The sequence below is a fragment of the Coptis chinensis genome, chromosome 8 (genome assembly GCF_015680905.1).
Source record: "Coptis chinensis isolate HL-2020 chromosome 8, ASM1568090v1, whole genome shotgun sequence".
Lineage (NCBI taxonomy): Eukaryota > Viridiplantae > Streptophyta > Magnoliopsida > Ranunculales > Ranunculaceae > Coptis > Coptis chinensis.
In genome coordinates this window covers 68,389,157-68,415,855 of record NC_141463.1, presented here as the reverse complement: position 1 = coordinate 68,415,855, position 26,699 = coordinate 68,389,157, and the positions used below count along the sequence as shown (strand labels likewise).

Below are 26,699 nucleotides of genomic sequence, written 5' to 3'. Positions count from 1 at the left end.
AGTATAAAACACTTAACAAGCAAGTCTAACTCGTCATTTAATAGATAGTGTATGCAGTCCCCAACCAACATCATCAGATAGGATGGTACAAATGCCCCGAGACACTTGACTCTCTCCTGCATAACAAAATTAAAAGCACTGAAAAAATACCAACCATCGTCAACTTCAATCAGTTCCTAATAACAAAGTATGACAACAAATGCTACAATATTCAATATACCAATCCCACTCCAAGAAAACTTATCATAGCAAGATTTAAGATCTTATGACAATTAGAACAAGGTACAAGACTATGACAAAGCATTTGTGTGACCAGAAACATATGAATGACAAGGCAAGATATACATGACTGATATTAAATCTCTTAAGCATATTCTATCATGATGATCAAAGAAAAGGTACTTCCTTTATATTGATAATTTATATGTTTTAGTTTTAGTATTTGAGATTTTGGGTATTGACCTTCAATCTTTTAGGATGAGGGGGTTGAGAACATGCGATGTGGAGTACCAACTTTATTTTATGTTAGCTGATTTATGGGAGTCTTTTAAAGAATGGAGTGCTTATGGTGCTACGGCACCTTTAATATTCAATGATAGTGACTATGTTGTTCAATACTATGTGCCTTATGTATCTGATGTTCAAATATATAGCGACTCGATGTAATCGCCAAAGTTAAGGTATTGATTCGAATTGAAGTCTCTAGAATTTGTATTTGTTTATTGCATGAGTGGAATTAATCCTCCATATATTTCTCTCCTATATCTTTTCTCGTAATTTAGAATTAAATTGTTAGTTGTTTGTAATTTGAAATTGAATTAAGTTAAGTGTAGTGTAGTATAAAATAAACTTCTTCAAAAAACCTTCTCACCAAAATAATCCCTGAGAGGAATTTTAACACTCTTGCTAAACGGGTTTTTGTGTTTAGGCATGGGACGAATCCTTGCTCAAACTAAGCGTCATTGAATAATTTCGTGAGCAAGTTACTTGACTATGGTGTGAGTTTGAGTAACATCGAATAAACATATACCAGTCATACTCAAAACCTTGAGTGATGATATCGGATTCAAAATCCAAGAGTTGCGCGGGACAGAATTGAAGTAGACCACATTCTTAAGAATTTTGTAAGTGCATGTATTGTCCCTTGACAGCAACCCAAGGCTATTATGATTACTAGCAAGATGCACGTGCTTTGCACATTGTTGACAAACAAATTTATTACAGAGTATATGAAGGTTAGCAAACCATTACATATATAACACATCCTAAAGCACCCGTCCATTATGGAATTTGTTGATGGTTGGATTTTTTTGAAGAAAGTGAATTGCATCATAAACTTTGACATGCCTTCTGAAATTGATAGGTAAGTTTTTGAGGCCTTATAAGGAAAAGGTAGAGGGAGAAGGGAGACTCCACTTATTGGTTTGGAGAGTAGAGTGACAAAAAGCGCCCAAAGATCATGCATGGTTTTGTTCATGTAGCAGAAATCCATCTTTGTTGGTTCAGTACTCATCCTTTCATTAGTCTAAAGAATGGGGGTGTTAATTTCTCTAACCACCCAATACACGTTATAATAAGGGAGGGTTAAAGTGTTAAACTAAGAGTTGTAACCTAACTTACTATCCTGGATTTTATTTCTAGCGAGAACGTTTGCATCCGGGAATGAAAGGTTGAGTACTATCACACGTATTGAATACATTGACTGGCGGAGCATGTGCTCTGAGAAAGTCATAAAAATGATAGAGAAACAAACAAAACATGAATGCTCCCTGCAATAATAAGAGAGATGCCATAACATCCATAAACATCCGCTTCTGACCCACTTACTTCACAGAAAATATGATGCCAAGGGTACTGCAATCACTTTAGATAAGTAGAAAAAACCCAAAGAAGCAGATAAGTTAAGAGTGAAGTTGTGACTTCCAAACTCCTTGGACCTCGAAGTATAGGTGGATTCAATCCTGAGTGAGTAAAGCCTAGTGTTATCCAACAAAACAAACACAAAGATCCATAGAGCAGTATTATACGATCGTAGTAGTAAAAGAACTATCAGTATGCATACCCATATAGCAGAGCTCGGAGTTTGCTCTTCAGACAATCATATATGAATATATGGTTGTCAAAAAAGATATTAACACTTGCAGAGTCGGTCTATCCTCTGTCGGAAATAGTACGCTAAGCACAGCAAGTACTATAAAGATGGCAGCCGTCTTTATGACGAAGTTGGTGGAAGGAGTTTGAAATATACTTGTGACAGCCAGCACAACCTGTGACTGAGTTACATCCCTCATATTTTTCTTGATGTTAACTTTTGGTCTCCTCCTTTCATGAAACTTCTGCATAATTATCTTGTCATGTGCTGATTCTATAGCATCGACACTGAACTTGTGTCCTGCATATTTGTTAATCAAAAAGTTCCTTGTTGCTTGTATTTCATCCTCAGAAGCTTCACCGCTGATTCCAAGCCTTTTGTATGGGTCTCTTATATTGATTATGGGGAAAATATATGTACAAAGAAGAAGAGTCAGATGCAACAATCTAATACAAATTGGATATTTTATTACATTGATGCACAATCTAAGAGTGTGAGTCTAATTGCAAGGACACAATAATTGTCAATTTGTCACATAGTTTAATTTAGGTAGGTATTCCACTTCTTCATTTTCTTAATGTTAGTGTGTGCTTGATTGAACCGGCCGATAATTTTATATGAGAGTAAAGATGTTAATTTGTTAGGTTGCAACGCGCTTGCATTTATCGCCTGCCATCTTTGGTGAATTTTTTGATGAATTATCAAAGTGTCCAAGAACAGATTGCATGCATATGCTTCCGATTGTACAAAAAAGTTGAGATGTACTTTCGACAATTCTTTATGCAATAGAACGAAATTCACAATCTTACACTGTTACACAAGTTAAAGAATAAATTTAATCAATGGCTGCAAAAACAAATTGGTGTTTGAAACATTTAAATTGCAACACAAGAACTGCAAGTTGCAACCGGGTGTGCTTTCGAGAAGAAGGGTCAACTTGATTGCTTGTGGTATGAAAATAAAATTGATGTACATATTGGTGGTTCTAGTAGGCAACAAAGTTTTTTTTTTTCGATGTCCAAAGATCTGCTTTTAATTATCAGGTGGGCCAAGAAAGTATGGTGAAGTCCAAAACATATTGTGACAAGATTACGATTACCACGATTACCGCGATACACATGGACTTCAAGTCATGATTATCCAGCAGAAATACTGGCAATTAATGATGGTATCAAATTGTGGAGCACTCCCCGCCAGCCTCCAGGCTGCAAATGTATCTTGTTTTGATTCCACAAATGCTTCATCTCTCGGCACATACATTGGCAATGGCTTCTCAACCCTATTTTCTGCATTTATATCTGTAGGAAATTGTACGCGTAAATACATCTTAGTCTCTTCACTAAATTTGAAATGGTGGTTTGGTCCCTAGAAGGGATAGCTACAAATACGATATATTTCCAGTAACTAAAGTCTGAACATTGTTACAATATGTATAATAGTCGGGAACCAACCAAGATCGATTGGAGAGCTTCAGTTCTACAATCGCCTTGGAAAAGGAATCACTTCACCTCCAAGTTTGGGCCTAGCAAGATCAATCCCTTTGTCGGGATTACCTAAATCATTATATATGGCGTAGTCATATATCCGATCCGAGTGCTTCCTCTCTCCTTGACCATCACCCCTGAGATCACTCAGTTCCTTTTCTCTTAATTCTTTAAGTCCAAATTTGGTGTCTCGGAAGGCGATATGGCTGCTCAAACCAAAAAAAAAAAGAAAGCTCAATAATTAATGAACACTCAATGTCACAAGTCGTAAGTGGTAATAGATCCTCAGGACCAACTTTGATATATTCCCCTAGCTACCTAAACTCCATAATTTTGAAGGTCTCTCTTTCCCACATTATTGTAATATTTGAGGAAGAATATGTTTACCTTCAAGGACAAAATGTTTGACAACAACTAACTGTCTTTGCTTGACTCAAAGATTAAGACCAACTTAGCAACAACAACAAAAAAAGATAAAGACCAAATGGTTTCACTTTGAATTTTATTCAAGCGTCCAGTGAGAAAATTTTGACTTGTGCATTCAAATTCATAGGAAGTAAAGAAGGAAATTACCTTGTTAGAGAAAAATACCCTTTTTCCTGGATGATCTTGCTTGGATTGAGCCCATGAATTACAAGAGAAATGAACTGGTCCACACGCCAACCCTTCGACGACTATGCTCTCCAAGAAGAATTCCTTTTGGTGTTTATTAGTCACTGCAATGGCACCAGGTATTCCAAAATTTGAATCAATGAAGAATTTAGCCATACTCATTCAGCTCGAATATTCGACTTCTTCAACCAATCCTTCAACACTACTTCATTACTCTTCTTGGGTGTCTTTGATCCTTCATTGAACAAAAAACCATAATATTGAAATTTTCAGTAAAGCAGTCCTAGTACCAATTAAAAGAAATTGGAATGACCATCAAAGAAAATGAATTAAAAGTACAAAAAGAGAACATTTCATTCAAGGGCATTGCAAATCTCATTTTAAAAAATATCAACATATCATTTAATCTGTACATATATCACAAGCAACCCTAGTGTGATTTTCCGCACACCCCAAGCCTGCAGATTATCGTTACTTTCATCAACCAACAAAACAAAACATACTTAAGAACAGCTCAGTAGGTAATTATAAACACTCACCATGAGCATACGAGCAACCTGGCAGCCAAGTGTACCAAAGACCTAAAAGAAGACACTTGATGGAGGACACAACATTTAGGTTGAGAGATGGCAAAGCACGCCACCTCATGAGTTTTAGATTCAAATCGGCTGCAGATATTGCCAACCCGTGAACAACCTCGCTTAGAAGCATATAACAGGAAATCATAAGCAAAAGATGTTGATAAAGCAATTACACCAACCATATACCTTGTTGGGTCCATAGAGATGGCAAGTGTGATGCACCTGGAGTTTTGCTCCCATCCCACAAAGATTTGGTATAGATTGAGCATCACTCCACCCTAAACAAAGAAATTTGCAATTTTACAAAACCAAAGCCATTAAAACCGATTGAAATTGTTGACGATAGCATTATGAAGAACAGAGCCTTTACCCATCTTCTCGTCATTCTACCTTGAGAAACTGAAACCAACGCTTCACCAACAAGGGATAACTTCAAATCTGCCCAACCATATCTTTCTCAATAGCATAGAAAGTGAACCTTCTCCAGTTTCCATCTTGAACAAATAAGTGCAAGCAAGTTCGCGAAGAGGCCAACCCGGATAGTTAGGAAGATGGCAAGGATCATAAAACCCAAACAAAATCGACATACAAAGTACAATATGTTTTAGTAAAACGAACTCCTATCAGTTTGATATTAACCCCAAACACGCATTACAAATACAATAAATGGATTTGTAGAATTTAGGTAACGATTCAAAATAATTTTCCTAGATTGCTTCATTACTACAGAAAAACATTTCAGCACCGATAGATGCATGAACAAACCTTTGTATGGTCACCTTGGCAGGCCTCCCAAATCTTAGTGGCCTAATGGTAGCGAAGTGATTCCGTTATACTAACCCGAGAAAAGAATGGCACATCCGAAAGCTTTAAAGAGATAAAGAAAGCAGAAGGAAAACAAAGCACAAAAAAAGAAGCTCTTTGTGTATTACTAAGACAGAAAAATTGATTAAAAAGAATGTGCTTAAAAACAACTCATAAGTTGCACCCTCCGATGACTGTTGTTAAACTTGAGTTACGCCATTAGCTTCAGGCAGCTGAAAGGGACTCGCCTATTACTCGAATAATAAACCATTTCTCATCGAACCAATACCAATTAACAAAAAGAACAGATCTAAACATTTATATTTACCAAGACTCGATATATAAAATTTAATTCTCGGTACCTCTTCTAGATTGAAGTAGATTGAAGCCGGCCTCAAATCAATCAAGGTTACCGGAGGATCAAGCTTCAGAGCGAGGAATAAACGGGTAGTTGAAGCTCCACTTTTTCAAATCAGCAAAAGAAATTAGAAGGAACTTTGAAAGTAAAGAACTATCCTCCACAGCTCTACCAGAACGGATGTCCTCCCAAATCTGAAAATCAGTGAATGTTGGTAAGACTTAAGAAGACTATAGACGTAAGAATTTCTAAACATGTGGCTGGAATTTGTTGCAATGAGAGAACTCAATTTGAAGAGAGGGAGAGAGAGAATGATGGCTCTGTTTAATTTTTGTTGCAAAACTTATTTTTCTGTACTGTTTGCAAAAGAAGGAAAATGTAAGGGTGGAGATTGGGAGGGGAGACGTAGAGGTGTATTTATTGCATTACTAATTAAATGTCATTTATTGTAAATTTATGGTAAGCGTACAATTCAAAATGGGCGTGGAATTGGTTTTTTAATATACCACCACATGAAAAGACCAAGACATAAAAAAGACCAAGTAGTCCTCATTAATAAATATTTAGGCATTTGATTTTATTATTCATCAAGGGTATTATGCGTCAGAAAAAGACCCGGATGAATTTAAGAGGCCACGATCATTATAGGTTATACTACTAGTAGAGATTATTTATCTAAGCTCCTTTTTACTTCAATTTAATAACAGTGGAATGCATGGCTGTGGAATTTAATCCTGGAGTTGTGTGCTTGCCTGTACTCATTAGATCTCACATCTCAACCCGAGTATGTCTACTTCACAAGCTTAACCAATAAAATATGCAACCGCCTTCCTTCATCAAAACCAAAACTTCAAGGTTGGAGCTTGTAATATTTTTCTTATTCCACTTATTTATTATTTTTTGCATATTATATATTTATATGTAGAGGAAAATTTTGGACCGTTTATGACTAAAATTACTTTGCACCCCTAGCTAGGCTGGATGGAAAGAAAACAACAACGAGGAAATGACTATGGACCAACCAATGGAATCAGTACATGCAACTAGATATGCAACAACTTTTACAGCATGTACTGAAGAGAGTGGTGAAATACATCCGGAGATTAAACGGACATTTTTAACTGTCGCAAAGAGCTAACTACTACACTGCCCACTATGAGCCTACGACCATCAACCTCCATATTTCCAAAGTACTATTTGACGCAGTATTTTGATGTTGTTACTCAACAGTTCAAGATAAACTAATTCAAAGGTTTTGGTTGTGTTTCCTTCGCGGTAAACCTTGTACTTGATAGCAGGGTGTAATGTGAGTAAACCGTAAAGTGTTACAATAAATTTCTTTTGTACTAGCTGCAGAATATAATCCTCATTATCAAATTCTGTAATAGTGGAAGCAGACTCCATCAGAAATTTAAAATTAACACTAGCAGCAAAGTTTTGAGGATATCTTTTCCAAGATCTTGGGTTATGAGCAAGAATCGTCATGCCCCTCAATGTACTTTACCAGGAAATTGAATTTCTTTTCTTCTCTTTTATAATTAGTTTATTTTTCTTTTATTTTGGTTGTTGCCAAGATCTTCATATTATGTTAAAGGTATACTTTGTTGAAGAATGAAAACATGATGGATTGTACATTTTGCTTACTTCTGTTGTATGTTGAAAATGTAAATCAACCTACTCCCTTCCCAATGAAAGCTAGAAGCCTAGAACTGTGTATATTTTCTGTAAGGCTGTAAACTTGACTCGATTTAGTTTTATATATTAATCAACTTGATATATGAACCAAAAGTAAATTTCAAGCCTGACTCCTCATAATAAGGCAAAACAATAAGACAGTAGTACGTACTACAAATTTAATTTGGTGTGGATGACCTTATCAAAGCGCATGTTTAGAAGATTCCATTTAACTGAAAACAAAAAGTTTGAAGAAATTCTGAATCTATCTTTATCAAGTAATGCCAAAACATAAGATATATTTTTTTTTAGAGGTCTGCTAATCTTGCATTTATCAAGAGTGCGTGGATTGTGTTGGACTATTGTGTATTTGTGCAATTAAATCAAAAGATTTTTTTTGTAACTATGAGAAAGCGCAGATTTATCTTAAGAAGGAAAGATCATTCAAAGATTGTTAAGGACATCATGAGTAGGAAGTAGGATTACTATCTATGCTTTCATAGGTTCGAATGTAGCATGGTCAGTGTGTTATCTTAAGTATGTTAGGCTTGAAGCCTATCATTATTGTTGTGTCTTTAAGTGCCTCCTTTTAATGGTCTAGTCTTAGGGAGGCTCTGTAAGATTTAACTATTTGCAATATAACAAGTGGGAGTCTATCTTAACCCCAGCTTAATTTTTCAAAAAATAAACCTTTTTTTATCATTCCAATAGATCGATCACTGTAAGCTATTATTGGAGACAAATTGAATATTTTTCGCAGTAGAGATTTTTGCGAAGTTTGGACTATTTCTTGTAAGAGCCTGATCCTATGACCAAAATACTTAAATCTACTCTTTATCTATTTACCACACCATGTTGGCTCCGAGATGAGATCAGGTGATTAATTAGTTCCAAGTCTAAACAATTTACACTACTACATAAAACCCAGTAGATCACATTTTTTAATTGTGATCAAATGTAATAGAGCACACTCTTGAAGTCAAATTAGGAACGAGTTCTATATACCATATATACCATGGTATGGTCTTTTCCTTGAGGCATTAGAACACGTTTTTAGTACCTAAAAATAACTCACATCAGTTATTTTTATTTTATCTAAAGAGTCGAGACAGACAGATGATTAAAATATAACATACAGTAGCAATGAGATTATCTCATGTATATGTATCACTACTTGCCATAGAGCATACTGGAATTCTATAAGACGGCAAGATTGAGATTGAAAACAAAGTTTAGTTGAATAGTAAGTGATGGAATTGTCTTGGCCTTTGGTGGTTTGGTTAGGCTTCTGCTTAGCAGTTGTTTCGCTTCTCCTCACAAAATTTATGAAAAATTCAGGAAGACGGCCTCCAGGACCACCAAGATGGCCACTAATTGGCAACATTTTCGATTTGGATGCAGAAGCTCACCATACTTTAGCTAAGATTAGTAACAAATATGGTCCCATTGTATGGCTTCGACTGGGGGCGGTCAACACTATGGTGGTATCCTCAGCTGAGGCAGCAATGGACATGTTTAAGAGCCATGACCTCTCTTTCGCTGGTCGCACCACCAATGAACCATTGAGGGTGCACTGCTATGATGAAGACTCTATGGCTTTAGGCCAATATGGGCCATACTGGCGCATGCTTCGACGTATCTGCACGACAGAGCTCTTCACTAATAGTCGAATCAATGGCACTGAAAGTCTACGTATGAAGTGCATTGACAACATGATACGGTGGATATGGGATGAAGCTAAAAACAAAGGTAGTGTAGAAATAGCTCAGTTTGTGTCCCTTAGGGCATCTCCAATGGAGGGTGTAAAGCGTATAATATGTGAAATTTACACCCCCACATTGAAAAAACTCTTTCCAATGGAGGGTGTAAATCGTATACTATAGCTATTAGTTGTTAAAATTTGGTGGAAATTCCCCTCCCAAGTTATTAGGTTATTAGTTAATAAGAAACACGGATGTAGCTTTAAATGTCATTGGTGGTTTTTAAAGTTCGGACGTCACTTCAACAGACGTGGGTACTTAAAATATTTCATTTGCGATGGCCGATGACGGTCGCTACTCTTGTTTCCAGATTTTTAGAATACAGATGAGAGTTAAAGTGACGTTCGTTCTCCACTTAAAATTTTCTTTTGCAAACTTGCAACGGTTAACGTCTGTCGTTTTAGGGGTCGTTTGTTTTTCTGAGCCTCTGAATGCTGAATGCTAGATACTAAATGGCCCATCCTCTGAATGTTAAATGCTGATTGTTGAATTCTAAAAAGATGTTTGTTTTCTGTTAGAATAACCTGGCTCTGAAGGCTGAATATAAATCATTCGGACAATTTTACCCATGCTATCTATTTTAAATACTAACTTGATTTCTTGTAAAACAAAATATATATTATATTTGAGGATGGGAGATGGATTATCAAATAAAAGAAATGATAAATAAATTTATTTAAAATATGCATTCACAAATGTATATTAACAAATTATTTTCACATTTTGTTTACTTTCAGAAAATATATATGTAATTCTATTTTTAACAAAGTGAATATCAGTCACCCAAAAAAATGAAAAAACCCCTGACGCCAACATCAAATTTTGAATAACCTATTTTGAAGCCATAAAGGTCAAGGTAAGAAAGTAGATGGGTTCTTGAGATTGGGTTCTTAAGAAAGGGCAAGAAGGGACTTCCTCATTTCAAATATTAGAATTCAACATTCAGGAGAAACTTTGGTGTTGAATGCTGAATGCTGAAAGTACCATTGAATGCTTAAACTACTTAAAAACAAGCAAACAAGTTTAGAGCCTCTGAATGCTGAATTCAAAAAAAAAACAAACAACCCTTACTATTTATTTCCACACCACCATTGGAAGAGCCATGAGGTGTATATTTATTACTTTAGAAATAAGGGTGTAAAATCCTAGTGGCGCCTACATGGAGCCTATGTGGAGGTGTAGATTTACACACTCCATTAGAGATGCTCTTATGAGCTTCAACGTCACTAGTAATGTTATGCTTTCTAAATACCTTGTCGATCCAGAATCCAAAGAAGATGCTGAGTTCTTTACATCAATTGCCAAAGCTATAGAGTTGGGTGGACAGTCTAATATAGCCGATTTATTTCCCTTCTTGCGGTGGCTTGACCCACAAGGTATAAAGAAGAAGATGAGACGTGACATGGCCTATACACATAAATTTGCTTATGGTTTTGTGGAGGAGCGAATTCAAGAGAGAAAGAATGGGAAAAAAAAACACAAAAAAAGATTTTTTTGGATGTGTTGTTGGACTTTCAAGGCAATCAACGAGATGGTGAACCAGAAAATATCTCAGAAAAAAACATCCGTATAATGATTCTGGTGAGTGTTGCAAACAAGTACTTTTGTAGCAAAATTAGGCTATTGTTGATGTTTCAGTTATTCAAATCATCTAAGCCTGGGTAGAAGTCTTCTAGCTCTTTCGCTTCCACAACGTAACATATATTTACTCCAATTGGAATGTATTTAAGGATAACATTCAGTAATACTCATTCCAGATTTATATAATCTGGATGAGATCATGCTTCAGTCTGCCTATTTACGATTTAATACAGATCAATTTTGTGTTTTAATGTGTCACGCCCCGAGATTCAACACACATCCCGAGGACGTGAAGATGAATCTTGAGGCGGTCGCTATCCTGATTCTATCGAAATTTCGGCAGAACCTCCTTTGTTTAATCGACATTTCGTATACGAAAAACCTGTCATAACCTGGACATCGCATAAAAAAAATCTTCCAACAACCATTTCCATATAAAACCTACTTTCTAAACAACAGAAAGATATATATACATATCCACAAAATGATTGAGTGTAACTATTACTCCAATACATCGTTTAGTACATCAAAATGACCTAGCTCTCTATATATACAACAAAAGAAACTAGTCTCTCTATACAACAAAAATCACTTCGACTCATTCCTCGTCAAGCATAAGGGAAACCCTCAAATCTCCATAACCATCATCCCCAATGGTAGGGAAAGTCTCTTCCATAGCGAACGGCTCTACTGAAAGGTTAATGTAGGATGAGCAAAACAACTATGCCCAGTAGAAACGCACATAACCAATAAATAGACTACTTATAGTAAAACATTTAAAACATGCAGGTTTCCATAATAATATCCAAATATCGTGACTATATAGTACATCACTAACTAGCAGAAATCATTTCGACATGCTTCGTTAATATTCAAAATATAGTTTTCACAAACATCATACAACTATTATGGCCGCTGCATCCTATTAGAATGGTGAAGGTACGACTGGTACTCAGCCCCAGTCACAGGCAATCTCGGTTCAGTACTTTCCAGTGTGAACCATGCACCGTTGTTTTCCTGATTTTACCTGCAGGGAGCTGAAATGTCGTTGTTGTATTCGTACACACAAAATCCCCAAAGCTTTTAGGGCTCAGGTGGGCCCTGTAACCACGACCCCCATACGGGCTGTCACCCAACTTACGGTGGTCAACCGTTCGACGACTGCAGACTGCTCAGGATCCTGACACACATCCAGGAGTGGACTAAACTCTCACTCCTCGCGTCTAAACCTCATCGAGGTAACATGTAACCTCACACAAGCTAAGCACCATACAACGTGACACGTACAAACATGGTTATCTAGAAAAGTAGAAAAGGAATTCCCGGACTACATCCAGTGATGCATCCCTTTAAAGGTGGCCCACCACCTCGAAAAGGTGTACACCACGCTTAGAATCTAGAGCGAACTGCCTCCTCGAAATGCGACAACAGCTTCCTTCTTTATAGAATTCACAATTCCTTTTCTAAATCCCTCGTGATAAGCATAGTAATATATATATATACTCGTATACCGGTTATTTCCAAATACTATAGATACATATTTAGTTTTTCTTTTAAAAAGCTGTTGGTTACGTATGTGTGAGTTCCCTCGATTTCCAACAATCGAGTAATGCAACCTATGACTCCCAAACGGGCCACTCATAGTAAATGACAACCGATTATTCCCAAACGGCGAATCATCGTAAATAACAACGAACCATCCGTAGAACAATCCAAAACCTCACACATAGTTACAAACAACCGGGTAATCCTTACCCGCATTACAAAATCCATCTCTCTGTCTCCTTACTGAGACAAGAGACGAGAACCCTTCCCAAAACCAGTTTTGGTCTTTTAACAAAGAAAATAAATCCCCGTTACCCAGATTTCGCAAAACCATTTCACACGAAAGCTATTCATATATTTAGTTTATATCGAGAAAATACAATGTAAAACATGAATATCACATATACATGCATGGTTGATACGCAAATTATCTCTTATCATTTTAAACAACTCAAATCATGCATGAAAATAAGCGGACTATATATTGGTATGTAGGTTCCTACCTTAGCAAGCTCCATTCCCCTCAAGCCCACTTAACCGAATCAAGTCCGCTTAACCGAATCCACTCTTATTTAACTCCTATAACAGCATATACACGTAGGTTATTAGAATTTATAACTAACGAGAAATTTTATCTAACGCAGTTTGTGAAGAAATCTCGACGCCACTTAATTTGGTTTCCGTAACTTTCCTCTATAACTAATGTCAACAGCTACAGGCCATTTCTAGCATCGCTACTTCGACGGCGGGGCTCGGTAGTCCATTTACGGCAGCCGTAGGACCTTATGCCAACACCAATCCTATCCATTCCAAATTCTCAACTACAACAAATTCCACACCCTTCGATTCCTATTAAATCTAGCAACAATTACGGTTGTGCTCCTTCCTAATCATTCATTAATCGACCTAATCCTAAACAAGTATATAACTAACATAACTTCTCTAAATAGATTAAATATATCGAAATTCTTACCAAGTCAGTAAGAATAGCTCCTTAGCTTTCTGCTCCACCAATATCGCTCCACTCTAGCGACTCCAAACTGCTACTGCCGAAATTTAAAACCCCCAATCAATTATTTTCATCAATATATCCAATTCCATCGAAATTGGGTTTAAACTATCTAATTGAGAATAAAACTAACTCACCTTTCACTTTGGTACGACGGAATTCGAGGAAATTCGAATCTCGCGTTGTCGCGAGAAGAAAACCCGATAGCCACTCCGGCACGTTCACAATTTCTAAACTCCACACTTGACTTTAGTGTTTACAAGAGATGGGTTGTGAAAATCTTTGGATTGAATCGATGAAAATGGACGAATGGAGTTTTCTCTCTCCTAAGTTTTCAGTAGTTGCGAAATGGAGAAGAAGGAGAAATTGGTGCGATTTTGTTTCTTGTGATTTTGTTTTGTTTTTTGTCTTCACATGTTTTAGTTATTAAGGCCCAAGCCCAATTGTCTAAATTAGGCCTAAAGCATAATTCACTCCTAACCGCTAACTTATTTGACTTAGCATCGAAATTATTTTTCGGCCCATCCAGCTTAATTTAATATCCTACATTCTATCCCACCACAGGCTATAACGATAACCCACTCATGCATGTAAGCTGTTAACTCGTGCCAGCATCTAACACAGAAAAGCCGCTAACCGACATTTTGTCTAATTTTCGCATATGAGTTGCTTACCTAACGTGGCTTATGAGTTTGAGTTAAGTTTCATTAAGTTACGTAAGTTTGAAATGTAAACCCGACCGACTAATTACCTAAATGTCCCTAGGTTAAATATGAAATTTACAAAAATACCCTTAACACGAATTTGAGTCTTTACATAATGCAATGTTATTGTATGAAGTATAACTACTAACTAAATATAGACCCATTGTTCTTCACTATTTTTCTAACTGGATTGTAGAAAAAAAAGGTCTCTTTAACGAACAGTATGATAGGCGCGTGTGCACTCCAAGTTTGCCTTGCCAAGGGCGCGCCCATGCTCCACCTTATTTGAGACGAATAGTATGTTAGGCGCGTGCGCGCTTGACTTTTGCCTGGCCAAGGGTGCGCCCACGCTCCACCGTTTTTCAACAGGACTTCGACCATTTTCGGTCAAGTACAAACACTACAACAGAGCATGTTTTTAGCAGCGCCATACCCCATCGCTAAAGGTGCCTTTGAGCGTGGCAAAAGATCTGTCGCAACGCACCAGATGGCGTTGCAAAGGCGTGGCTAAAAAGTGCGTCTCAAATACTTAAATGCAACGCCAAAAGTGGTGTGGCAAATGTTCCTAGTTTGTTGCGACGCCTATGGGCGCTGCTAATACACTAATTCCGTTGCTACTTCATTTATGAAAATTAAATTAATTGCAAATTTATTCCAAACTATTTGCGCCGCTTTTACGCCGAAAAAGAGAGCTTGTAACAACTAGGATGGCGTTGCAAAAGTGATACCTTTAGCTGCACAACTAGGCATCGCAAAAGGCAACCTTTTGCTACACTATTTCCGTTGCGGAAAGTTTGAATTTTTAGCTATACATTTGGCGTGGCAACAGACGTCCATAAATTTAGCGACACACCAAGTGTGGCAAAAAGTGTCTACGCTATTACGGTAGAATCAAATCTTTTAGCTACACCAAAATTGTTGCGAATGATATAAATTCCGGAAAAGCACACACTTTATTTGGGGACGATTTAGCATTACAAATGGTGCAATTCATATATATACCCTCCGTACATTTTCATTTACATAATCCCCCCCAAAACAATTTTTATAGAACATAGTAACCCTATAACAATTCACCACAAATCATAACAAAATGAATTTCATTACTAAACCATTCGATCAATACAAAAGATCTTAAAGAATTCACATAACTATGTTTTTTATGAAAAACATCGCCTCACATAATCTTAACAACGTTCAACTAAATTAGACGAATTATTCAAAACTAAAATTCCACAAATAATGTCTATAACATGCTAATTTGAGCAAAGATCCACTTTCGAGCTTCTTCTTGATTCTACTATTTCTGGCGACCAATCGACCAATCTGGCATAACAAATTAAAAAAAAAAAATCACGTAAGTAAATTTATTAGAAACATTAATAAACCTAATACACACTCAAGTTGACAATGCATGTGAAACTATGCACCTCCTATATGCGTAAATTGGTGCCCATAGCCAAAAGCTTAGAAAGAACTTATCAAAGTTATAACTCGATCACATTCATGAAGGTACAGATCAAATAAGAAGACAAAAATAGCAAAAAACTAATAGATTTTGATCTAAATTGTACATGTAAATGCCAAACCATTAAAAAACCTCGTGTCATAAAGTTATCACCAATGAAACAATAAAATAAGTAAGGCTAAACATCAAGTAAATCAAGCAAACAAGCTCAACTACAAAAAACAGTTCCAACAGATGGCATAGTCAGATGTAAAGGTATCGACCAACCTATAATGAGATTTTTAACCCCCTGCCTATGATTTAGGAGTCAAGAAGTCCTGCCTTCGGCTATTCCTTCTATCCCTTTGCCACTTGTTTAACAGAGCGAATATCCTTTGTCCTAACCTTTATCCTTCGCTATTCTTTCTATCCTTTGCTACTATTTAATAGGGAGGCTCGTGGAAAGAACCTAAGCACAAAACACGCGACTACCGCGAAAAGGAACAAGGGCGAGATGGATAGGCTAGGATCGGGAAGCTCAACCATCAACAAAAATGCTCGAAGGAAGGGTTGGGCTCTAGAATAGCGTTTAAGCCATATGTGTTGAACCAACAACTCTTTTAAGGTAACATATGAGACCGATCAAGTGTAGGAATTAGTCTTTGAAATTGACCCTATCTTTCTTTCGAAGGGGAAAAAAGTTGTTTGGCGAACCACTATCTCTTGATTGATCCGATCATACACTTGCTTTTCCCGTGATAGTTCTCTTGATATTCTTTCTACAACTATAGATTTGGAGCCAATCGGTATGACCGTGTGTCAAACTGTGTCAGCGGGAGACGAAGGAATATTCAAATTGATTCCTTTCCAATGAGAACTAGACGAGCGTCCCATATGGTTTGGGGAAACCATTAGAAAGTGCAAAGTTGAGAAACATGACCACCGCGGAGGCTGCTTTGCTGCTCTCATGCAGTTTCGGATGTAGAAACTACTATGTCCGAAGCGAAGAGGCGCAAAAGCCGATGCCACGCGGAGGTCGGTTCACGGAGCAAAGCCGCCGCCAAGGGATTAGACGGAATAAAGGCGAACGGAGATAATAGATTGGGGTTCCCGGCTGAGTTGTAGTAGGTGCCTTCCCCGCGCCCGTACACCTCATCGGGTCATTTTACTATGAAGAATTCAAATATTAATAAAAGGAAAAAGAGAAAAAAAGGCTTCATTCGACAAAAAGCGAGAGGAAAAGGACCCGGCCGTGGATAACATGGTTCCGACATCGAATGATTCCCCACAAGGTGCCCGAAACTCTCATTTTGACAATGAAAGTACATCCGTGATTGATCCTAAACCAGCAGAGACGGTTGATCGATGAAACGGAAACAGAGCTAGAAGGAGGGTCAAGAACGCATAAAGCCGAAGCCTTTCTATCCAACACCCACACTTCGAAAGCAAGCACTCTCCTCCATTTCAGCCTTAATAATTGGATCGATAACATGAAAAGGAGCTATCTGTTCAAACAAATTTTAAAATTGAAAGTGTGTATCTTTGAAAATGCAAAGATAGCGGACCTTAATAGTTATGATCACCCAATTGAACGACCTAGATGCACTATTGGTGGACTAGAACGCAAAACATCTTGCAAAGCTTTTTTAGCTTGTGATCAATAGCAGAAGTCTACATCTTATTGATCAACTATGGGTGCCTTTCATCATTATCCATCTCATTTAATAATGGCGTCTTCAGAAGAAGAGCAGAAGAAAGCCACGATCATAGATGGTAAAGCAATAGCTCATACTATACGTTCTGAAATAGCTTCAGAAGTTCAACAACTCTCCACTAAACATGGAAAGGTCCCTGGGCTAGCTGTTATTATTGTGGGAAGTAGGAAAGATTCTCAAAGCTATGTGAATATGAAGAGAAAGGCATGTGCTGAAGTTGGAATTAAATCTTATGATATCAATCTGCCCGAGAAAGTACCCGAAGCTGAATTGATCCAAAAGGTCCAGGAGTTAAACGCTCATCCTGACATCCATGGAATACTGGTTCAACTTCCTCTTCCAGCACATATCAATGAAGAAAACGTCTTAAATGAAATCAGCATTGAAAAGGATGTAGATGGTTTTCATCCTCTGAACATTGGCAAACTTGGTATGAAAGGCAGAGATCCATTATTTCAGCCGTGTACACCAAAGGGTTGCCTTGAACTTCTATCACGCAGTGGCATAAGTGTAAAGAGCAAAAGGGCAGTGGTAGTTGGTCGAAGTAATATAGTTGGACTACCAGTGGCGTTGCTTCTTCTCAAAAGCAGATGCCACTCGCTATCGTGAAGTTCACTCACGCACTAATCGATTCGAAAAAAGCATTATTCGTGGAGCAGACATCATCATAGCTGCAGCAGGACAGGCAAATATGATTAAAGGTGACTGGATCAAACCTGGTGCAGCAGTTATTGATGTTGGTACAAATGCTGTTGATGACCCAACATAGCCAGTCATTCGTGTACTCATCAAATTCTGCAACCATGGCAACGACATAAGCTGCACCTCTTCGGAAAGATCTTTCCCGCAAGAAGAAGTAAGAGACTAAACATAAGTTGGCAGCCAAGAAGATTCAAGTCTTAATGTAGGAAAGAAAGGTGAACTGGACTGATATACAACAATCTGCTCCATACAGTAAGCAACAAAGATGCTTGAGAAGATAGCAAATAAGATGCTTCCAACCACAACAAGTGGCCACGTAAGGATTGTTAAACCCGCGAATGGGATACAAGCCGCTTTCAAGAAACGGGCCTTCCACGGCTTATGAGATCATGTAGCAATCTGTACCATCCTATGAAAAGCGGTATGGACTCTTCACTATGGAAATTATGGTGTAAAGTGGAATCTCTACAAGGAGTCCTATCAGCCCCATCGGCAATACATGCAGGTATGTGCACAAACCTACAAAAAAGAAACAAGGTCATGGTATAAAGTATAAACAACTCTTTGATTTTAATGCGCACAAGATATTCTTCACCATTCCCGCAATCGATATATAGTATCATTAAGAAAAATGGTGCTCAAGCAATTCATGGATTAGCTTCAAATGAAAAACCAACCAAAACAGAACACTTCGTTAATTGGAATTTTGCACGGAACTCCGGATGTAAGACCAAGAGAAAACAATCCCTCTTAAAACCTTGAAAATAAGGGCTTGAGCCCATCGATAAACTTCATTAATCACGAAATGGAGCTTGTTTGACTTATGAATTTCAATCTGAAATGATAAAGCATACCTAAGAGTTCGAAGTTTCATATGAATCTTTGTGTAAGTCCTTTAAATAGAGTGGATAAGAATGGTTGCGAAATCTGCGAAATCTCGAACTACAAGATGCGACTTGTTTTGATCAGATCCCATGTCCCATCCTACCAATTTTTATAAAATAGTAAGAGACCCCAAGTTAGTTTTATGAACCTCAATTACGGAGCCGATGTGAAAAGAATGACACAAATGAGAATTCGAACCGTACCACAATGCGGTGCCAAAAACTTCCCCGATTCGTGTCCCGTCTCAAGGCCTCAAATGTTGACACCTAAGGCGTGAAGAACCCGTATCCAAAGACCTAAAAAGAACGCTACACAGCGATGCCGAGGCCCAACCATATGCCAAAAACACCGCAAAGCCAATAGGAGAGTGATTTTAAGTGGCACATCGAACCGATTAGTCCTACATGACGTAAACAATCACCGATCAAGATTATCAAATAAGAAAAGAAATTATTATTACACCCAAACAATACAATTCAGATATGAAGTTCCATGGAAAATAGCTTAAAGACATTCAATTTGAAGGAAACAAAGGTTGAGGAATTTACATACTTGACAAGGGTATAAACAGTCCAAGCAACATGATAAGGAAAAAGGCCCAAAATCACTCCAACATTCCCAATTATGAGTACTAGAGCTGCAATAGGACCAAATATTAGACCTGCAAATCCAAAACCCCATCATCAAACAAAAATTTTTTATAGTATGACGAAGAAGAAAAAAACAATCCCCACCATCATAAAATATCGAAATAAGCGGATACAAGTTGGGAGTAAGAAGAGAAGAAGTACCTTTGAGAGCACCAAGAAGAAGAGCAGAGATAAAGGCAAAGACCACATACAAGCAGTTTAGTGAACCTTTGATAGAGTTCAACATCTTGTTACCATGAACATCAACAAAACAGGTATGAATTATCTTATAAGCTTTCCATATTGCAAAATATGGAAAGCTTATATGAATTATCTTAAATGTAGAAGAAGACTACCTTAATTCGGGGGTGGAAGATTGAAGCCACCTAGCAATAGCAATATTTGCTGAAGAAACTAAAGAGGGGAGCGAGCAGTTGGAGAGAAGAAGTGATTTTAGGGTTTTTTTTTTTTTTTTATTCTGTTGTTATTTCTATTTTCAGTATTTTGTTATTTTGTTCGGGCCAAAACCCAAAAGAAAGCCCGCGAAGAAGACTGTGAAAATTGAAAGAGTCCAATTGTGACGCCACAATCGCCGCAACAACTATATAGCAAATATTGAGAAAGCGTAAATATTAAATCGACTAAAGCTTATAGCAATGAATACGGCGTTGCAAATAATTCCATATATTGTCGCAGCGACAACTGCGTTGCCAATGCTAAAATTCCTAAAAAAAATATTTGTTATTGTTTCTTAAAAATAATAAAAGGAAGCATTTGTCACGGTCTAGGCGTTGCAATATGTGAATGCAAGTAAGTCAGGCCTTATGGAACGGAAGACATTTAGCAGCGCCAGCTGGCGTTGCAATAGATGTGTTTTAGCAACAAATTTTTAGCGTGGCAAAAGGGTGCGCTGCAAAAGAGCCCTTCTGTTGTAGTGAAAAGCAAAAGTTTTTTTCTAAAAACTCAACCTTTCTTTGTGAGAGGAACCTTTCTGTGTGAGAGGGAACTTTTTCTTTGTGAGATAGTTGGAACCTAACCAAAAGAAAGAAAGAGAGAGATTGTAAGAGAGAAATTCTTAGTGAGTTGAGTGTTCATTCTTTGTGAGTGAATTGAGAGCTCTTGTAATCTGTTACTCTTGACATCTAGTAAAACTTGGAACTCGCAATGTGGACGTAGGCAAATTGCTAAACCACGATATATCCTTGTCTTGTGGTGTGCTCTCTTTTACATTAATTGTTTTACTTTATATGCTTGTTTAATTGACATTGAGAAGTGTTGGGATAGTACTTGGAGGGTGTTGAAGTCTTGTCTAGAGAGAAGGATTGATCCTTGTGTAGGGTTAATCTATTTGTAGTGGATAACGTTGTTTCTACATTGATTTATTCACAACAATTGGTATCGGAGCAAGGTATACGACCTAGGATTTTGAGTTTTGGTAAAGAACCATAGTGCTCAAAATTTGCGTAGACAAGGTGTTCGATAAAATTTTCAAGTAAAATTTATTTTTTTAGGTTATTGTGTGTGACTTGAAAAATGGCTCCCAAGATGTCAAATTCTAGATTTGAAGTAGAGAAGTTTGATAAAGAAGCAAAAGAAAAGACAGCGAGGATGATGTCGAATGAGATGACTTCCATAAGCAAGTGGAAGGGTAGTTCGAAGAAGTCTTTAAAACATGTACGGTGCTACAATTGCAAAGAACAGGGGCATTATCTATCTGATTGCCCTAGCCCAAAAAAGAGTAACAAGATGAGTGGTAAGTTTGAGAATAAGGATGTTAGTGAAGCAAGTCTTGCTTCCGGCTTCGATGGGGATGATATAAGTCTTTTGGTGTTTACACAAGACTACCACATGATCGAAAAGTGGATTCTTGATTCCGGGTGTTCCTACCACATGTGTCCAAATAGGAAGTGGTTTGTTACCTATGCAAACTTGAGTGGAGGTTTCGTTTTGATGGGTAATGATGTTGCTTGTAAGACGGTAGGAATTGGAACTATACGGGTCAAGATGCATGAAAGTGTAGTGAGGACTTTAACCGATGTGAGGCATGTTCCTGAGCTAAAGAAGAACCTTATTTCTCTTGGTACCTTGGATTTCAAAGGCACAAGTTTGTGGGAAATGGTGGAGTCCTAAAGATCCTTAGTGGCTCTTTAGTCATTATGAAGGGTCAAAGACATGGAAACTTGTATACTTTGTTGGGTACTACAGTGATAGGCAATGTAGCAGTGGGTACATGTGGTGATGATTCTGAGTGCACAAAATTGTGGCATATGCGCCTTGGGCATATGAGCCAAAAGGGATTGTCTGAGTTGTGCAAGCAAGGACTACTGAAAGACTTGGAGAAACCAAGTATGGAATTCTGCGAGCATTGTGTCTATGGCAAGCAGTGCAGAGTCAAATTCGGTACAAGCAAGCACAAGACGAGAGTCATCCTGGATTATGTGCATACGGATGTTTGGGGACCCTCTAGAGTGACTTCTAAGGGAGGTAACCGGTATTATGTCTCTTTCATCGATGATTATACATGCTATGTGTGAGTATATATCTTGAAGTCCAAGGATGAAGTTTTCGAGACATTTAAAAGGTGGAAAGCAATGGTTGAGAAACACGCAGACATAAAGGTGAAGACTTTGAGGTCTGATAATGGTACTGAATATACCTATGGTCTTTTCAAGGAGTTCTGTGTGCAACAGGGTATTGCAAGACACTGGACAGTGAGGGGCACGCCACAGCAGAATGGATTAGCAGAAAGAATGAATCGCACGTTACTTGAGAAAGCTAGGTGTTTGCTTTCCAATGCCAATCTTGGCAAAAAGTTCTGGGCAAATGCAGTGGTCATGGCATGTTACTTGTATAATAGATCACCAGTTTCGGCGATAGACTGCAAGACACCTTATGAGGTGTGGACAGGGAAACCAACTGATTATGATACTTTGCGCGTGTTTGGATCTAGTGCTTACTACCACATTAGGGATAGTATGTTTGATTCTAAAGCTAAGAGAGCAATATTCTTGGGCTATGCAAAGGAAGGAAAGGGATACGGATTGTGGTGTCTTGAGAACCACAAATTCCTGGTCAGCAGTGAGGTTACCTTTGATGAGACTTTGGTGCTACATTTTAACAGGCCAGAGAAGGCTGGAAATAGTGGTGATTCTATAAAATCTCAAGTGATCGAGATGGAAGCGTCAAAGGATGCTATAGAGAGTGAGGTTCTTAATGAAAGAACTATTCAACAAGAAGTAGAGCTACAACAAACTGAGCAGAAAGCTTTGGCTAGATCAAAGCCAAAGAGAAGTGTGAAATAAGTTACGAAGTATGGGTATGATAAGCCAGTGAAACATTATGGTCAACCGGACTCAGTTGCCTACGCACTGAATATTGAGGGTGATGAACCAAATGACTTCGAAGAAGTTGTTAGAGATGGTTATTGCAAAGATTGGTCGGTGAATATGCATGAAATGGTGGAGGCTGCCTACGGGCAAAAGAGCTTTGGGTTGTAGAAGGTTCTCTATGGAGTTGAGTTCCAACATTGGTTGGAGGTACTCCACAAATGGTGGAGGCTCATGCATTGTTGATTGATGCCTTTCATAGGCATTGCCCTTCATGGGTATGATTTCTCTTTGTGAGCATGACTCTCTGTGAAGATAGCTCTTTGTGGGCATGACGTGCTCTTCGTGGGCATGACTCTTTGTGGGTGGCTCTTCGCGGGCATCGCCCTTTGTGGGCATGGCCCTTCAGGGTAGTTGACGATGAGTTTCGGGACTAGTGCTTCTTGCTAAATGTGTTTGACTCGGTTTTATGTGTTAAAACCTCACCGAGGTGGAGAATGTAGAAAAAAAGGTCTCTTTGACGAACAGTATGATAGGCGCGTGTGCGCTCCAAGTTTGCCTTGCCAAGGGCGCCCTCGCGCTCCACCTTATTTGAGACGAACAGTATGTTAGGCGCGTGCGCGCTCGACTTTTGCCTGGCCAAGGGCGCGCCCGCGCTCCACCATTTTTCAGCAGGACTTCGACCATTTTCGGTCCAGTACAAAAGCAAAAGTTTTTTTCTAAAAACTCAACCTTTCTTTGTGAGAGGAACCTTTCTGTGTGAGAGGGAACTTTTTCTTTGTGAGATAGTTGGAACCTAACCAAAAGAAAGAAAGAGAGAGATTGTATGAGAGAAATTCTTAGTGAGTTGAGTGTTCATTCTTTGTGAGTGAATTGAGAGCTCTTGTAATATGTTACTCTTGACATCTAGTAAAGCTTGGAACTCGCAGTGTGGACGTAGGCAAATTGCCGAACCACGATATATCCTTGTCTTATGGTGTGTTCTCTTTTACATTAATTTTTTTACTTTATATGCTTGTTAAATTGACATTGAGAAGTGTTAGGATAGTACTTGGAGGGTGTTGAAGTCTTGTCTAGAGAGAAGGATAGATCCTTGTGTAGGGTTAATCTATTTGTAGTAGATAATGTTGTTTCCGCATTGATTTATTCACAATATGGATATACCTTAATGATGTAGGAACTATTTGTAGTGTCTACAGATACAACTACCAGCACCATAGAATGGGCATTGACGAAGCTTCTTCGTAACCCTAATTGTTGGAGTTATCCCTCACATGAGGAGAAAAGGATTTATGCTTGCGTACATAAGCCTGAGCGCAACCCACGTTCAGAATAGGCCTGCCCAAGGCGCAACCCGCGCTCATGCCTTGGTCGACCTCCAATACTTTCAGTGCGACCCGCGCTCGACTTGGCCTTGCCCAAGGCGCGACCCGCGCTCGTGTCTATTTTCAGAAGAATTCTATTTTTTGTGGACTGCGAGTTTGCAATAAAGGTTGGGGTTTTTGGCAAAACCTAACACTCATAAGAGACACAAAAATACACAAGAACAAAGAGAGAAACCCAATCTTGAAAGCAATCAAGATTGAGATATAACATTTATAGAGATACAAGCCTGTAAAGAGAGAGGAGTGATCTAGTAAGGTGAGAGACTGCAATGAGTGATTGTAATCTTCCTTCCCACTTTATAAAAGGACTAGCTCTTGTCGAAGTAAGCACCATTGGCCGAACCACGGTATTTCTTTGTGTTGTGGTTTGCTTTTACTGCTTTATATTATTATCTTTTGTTAATAGTTGTTTAGTGAGTTGGGCATGTTAGCTAGTTTGTAGTTGATATTTAGATTGTTGTCTGGAGTTGAATTGAGTTCAAATACGAGTTATCTGTGTAGTGGAGAATCGATTGGTATTGGTATTAACCCCAACAAGTAGTATCAGAGCCTTGGTTAGATTATCCTAGGGTGTTATCCAAATCTTGGTTGGAAGGTGTTTGACAAAACTCCTGAGAGAAGATTTGAGTTTAAATAACTTGTAGAAATGGACCATTCCATGAACACTCGCATGATGAGTCTGAATAGGAAAAACTACACCATTTGGAAAGCCAAGATGGAAAACTTGCTTTATTACAAGGACTTGGCACAACCCATTGAGAATGGAGGAGAAAAACTGGAAGCAGTTGCTGCGACTGAGTGGAACAAGCTTGACAGAAAAGCAATTAGGTACATTTGACAGTGGATTGATGACAGTGTCTTTCACCATGTATCCTAAGAGACTATAGCTTTTGGCTTGTGCAAGAAACTCGAAGACCTTTATGAGAGGAAGTCGGGCGGAAACAAAGTGATGGTCGTTAAGAAGTTTGCCGACACGAAGTACCAAGAAGATTCTTCAATGTCTGAGCATCTTAATGAAGTACAGAATACCATCAATCAGATGCATTTGATGAAGATTAATTTGGGAGACAAAGTTGAGGCTTTGTTTCTATTAGGCTCTCTACCTGAAAGTTGGGAGACATTAGTAGTCTCTCTACACGGAGCAGCCAAGGATGGAATCGTTACCATGGAGATGGCTATCACGTCTTTGTTGAATGAGGAGACTAGAAGGAGTTCAAAAGGGAGCTCCTCTCGCTCAGAGATCCTTGTCACAGAGAAATGGGGGAGAGGTAGATACAGAAAACCATCTCGTTCTAGAGGTGATGACAGAAGTAAATCTAGGGGTAAAGTTAAAACTCCTAAGGCAGAGAAGCAATGTTACTATTGTGCCACTAAGGGCCACTTCAGATATGAGTGCGGAACACTGAAGAGGGATGAGAAGAATAATTGTGTACATGAAGACATGGTGCAAAGGAATGGAAACACAGGCAGAGATACTACTGCACTAGTCGACGACCTAGTGGGAATTATGTCAGATTATGGTGTATGCTGTCTTAGTACCTCATGTCAGGATACATAGTGGGTGATAGATATAGGAGCATCCTATCACGTCACACCGCATAGGGAATTCTTCACTACCTACAGCTGTGGTGAATATGGTAAAGTGAAGATGGGTAACAGTGGCATCTCAAAGATTATAGGCATTGGTGATGTTTATGTAGAAACCAATGTCGGCTACACCTTGACACTCATGGATGTAAGATATGTCCCTGACATTCGGCTAAGCCTAATTTCGGCTGGGAAGTTAGATGACGATGGCTTTGTAAACTCGTTTGGTAATGGGGTATGGAAACTGAGAAGAGGTTCCATTGTAGCAACCAGAGGGAAGAAAACTTGCTCTCTTTACAAAACACAGGCTAGTTTATGTAAAGTAGAAGTGAATACGGCAGAAGAAAAAGCTTCCTCCGAACTGTGGCACAAGAGACTGTGTCATATTGGCATAAAAGGGATGGAAGTTCTTGCTAAGCAAAAGGCCTTGCCAGATATTAAAGGTACACATTTAAATACATGTACTCACTATTTGGTAGGAAAGCAACACAGGGTGTCTTTCCAAAGATTCCCGTCTCACAGAAAGGACAATGTCCTTGAACTAGTGCACACAGACTTATGTGGTCCTATAAAAGTGAGATCCCATAGGGGAGCTTCATACTTCGTGACCTTCATTGATGATGCGTCAAGAAAGATATATGCCTATAGTCTGAAGACCAAGGATGAAGTACTTGGCGTGTTTGAGAAATTCCATAGCATGGTGGAAAGATAGACTGGGAAGTTGTTAAAGTGTATTCGCTCAGATAATGGGGGTGAGTACATTGGGTCGTTTGAAGAGTATTGCCAGAGTCATGGAATTTGTCATGAGCCGACCGTTCC

At 38.4% G+C, this 26,699-nt stretch overlaps 3 pseudogenes; 1 reads left to right on the top strand and 2 right to left on the bottom strand.

Annotated features, from left to right (window-relative positions):
• Positions 1-1,813: 1,813 nt before the first annotated feature.
• LOC147482633 (protein CHAPERONE-LIKE PROTEIN OF POR1, chloroplastic-like) lies at positions 1,814-3,418 on the bottom strand (annotated as a pseudogene).
• A 5,437-nt stretch (positions 3,419-8,855) lies between these two features.
• Positions 8,856-9,488, top strand: LOC147482632 (cytochrome P450 76A2 pseudogene; annotated as a pseudogene).
• Positions 9,489-15,460: 5,972 nt separating this feature from the next.
• On the bottom strand, positions 15,461-19,848 carry LOC147482631 (putative membrane protein At3g27390; annotated as a pseudogene).
• Positions 19,849-26,699: the final 6,851 nt, after the last annotated feature.